Consider the following 2,136-nt stretch of genomic DNA (forward strand, 5'->3'; position numbering starts at 1 on the left):
CCGTTCCGCCTTGGTATGTTTTGGCCCTAATTAGTCACGCCCAGTGATTGGATACGCTTTGGTGAACTCTACAGAATATCCAATCACTGGGTGTGACTAATAAAGAGCATCCAATCACTGGGTGTGACTAATTAGGCTGATACACTTGGAAGGACGCTGTCCTAGGTTTTGAGAAGGGCCCACTGTCTATTAGGTATAACCAGGCATGGTAAGTAAAATGGTGGTTCAGACTGAGAGAGGGACAGTTTTAGCTCTACAACACGGGGGACGTCGTTGCCCCAAAGAGAGAGGCCCCGAGCTGGAGAGGGCTGCCGTTGCTTTGCATAGCTTTAAGCAATTCAAATTCGGAAGCCGCAATTAAAGCGCGAAGGCCACATCAGACCGTACCATACAGTCAGTCAGGCAGCCTCGCATGCGCATATTGCGCACCGTGCCGCGCGCCTAAAGGGTGTGAATATGACTGGGTTGGGGGGCGTGGGTGCGCAGATCAGACTTGTAGCCTATGTAAGAACAATGCTGTTATGTCTGCGTATTATTGTTTGCTGTCAAACTCCTTGAAACGTATAGAAACAGAACACACAGCACGAACACTAGAATGATGATAAAAGTTGCTTCCCTACAAGTTGTGCGTAAAACGTCATCGGGACACAACTCTATTGCTGACACCTGTATCAGTTCAGTTCATGAAGTTGTCTAGTGTAACATCATTTGTTTTAAGACATAATGACATAAAAGTCTACACAACGTCGCCTATAGCACAATTATGTTTTAAATTGCTATTGAGAACTTATTCTACTCTGAACGTGTTTTACCACTTCCACTAGAAGGTCTCTTCACGTAGGATAGCCTTAATAAAAACGCAACGACATAGCATCCTCACCTAAAATGAAACTTGTATAGACTGTTGCGAGTGTACTTACCTACCGGGACCACAACAGCAAGAGCATCAACAACTTCTGTATACTTCCAGTACGACTTCAACCCCCGTCGTTGGCTTTTTCTTTTCCGTGTAGGGATAGGATGCGTTGGTAATGGTAATTTGTTACGAAACCTATTTCAATCGACTGTTATATTTATGCAGCCGCTATTTCCGATGAACGAAGTAGACCCAAAAACTGACAAAAAAAAAAGTCACCAGTAGTTCTCATAAGCCCGTCAAGAGTGAAAACAAGTGCAATCAGTCACTGACGGAAGGAGACAGCACAACGCCAACTACTCGGCATAATCTGCACTTCCCCTTGTAAGGCTGTGCATCCTGCTTACTGTAATGTTTTGCATGACTTTAAACCAGCCCCTGCTGCGAACGGTGTTCCGCTTCACACACATGCTCTTCTATAACTGAAATAAAGGGAAAGACCGGCGGTGAGTGACCGCTAAAACAAGTGATCATGTTTTATGATGGCGTGGCGCATGTTTTATGTGCCCATCTTTCGCTGCTGTTATCATGTAATAGCACACCGGTTGTCAGTCAGATATATCAAAGGAAACATTGTGAAGCGTACGTCGTGTGACGTCACGGTTTTGCATATGGAGCGTAATGGATGGTGCGTAAAAGGTCAAAGGTGAGAAGATACAGGCTGAAGAGCTATTCCAGACCAGATCAAGAGAGCCATTCAGAGCATCCCAGTTTGCTACTGTAGCAATGTGACGACATAGGCACGTTGTAGGCTACTCATGTAACAACTGCAGGTGACCTACCTAAAGACAGACATGATCAGTTACTGCATGTAGTTAAAATGTACATTTTGTGAGTTTAGTTTATGAAACTGTGGTGGAGTATGCGGTGGGCATATATGGTGTAGTTGGATTTGGCAGTTAGTAAATAATGTCTGTGCTATGTGTTTTGCATATAACAATATGCAAACGTGGTATACAGTTCCAACATCTGAGGAGGTTTTTTCAGAGGCCTATACTGTAGGAGAACACACTGTTGCAATATGTCCATACTGGGGTATGTAGCATAATCCCAACCTGATCCTTATAGTGCAGAGGGCAGACCATTGTGGAAACCCCAGACCTCCAATCATGTTCTCTCTCCATGGTGCATAGCCTACAGCCAGGGTAGCTGACAGGTTTGACCAGGTTGATAACAAAGTCATCTAAAAGGGCCTCCCACCCAACACATAGCCTACAACA

The 2,136-nt window shown here is 44.7% G+C and overlaps 1 protein-coding gene across 1 annotated transcript in view; it reads right to left on the reverse strand.

The window, feature by feature from the left end:
* The window catches only part of LOC134456568 (growth factor receptor-bound protein 2-like), a 44,119-nt gene extending 42,878 nt beyond the window's left edge, over nt 1-1,241 (reverse strand). The window contains exon 1 of the mRNA XM_063207972.1: nt 921-1,241. The gene's annotated coding sequence lies outside the window, so the exon portion shown is untranslated. The remainder of the gene's footprint in view (nt 1-920) is intronic.
* Between the last annotated feature and the right edge of the window lie 895 nt (nt 1,242-2,136).

This window comes from Engraulis encrasicolus, chromosome 1 (genome assembly GCF_034702125.1).
Source record: "Engraulis encrasicolus isolate BLACKSEA-1 chromosome 1, IST_EnEncr_1.0, whole genome shotgun sequence".
NCBI lineage: Eukaryota > Metazoa > Chordata > Actinopteri > Clupeiformes > Engraulidae > Engraulis > Engraulis encrasicolus.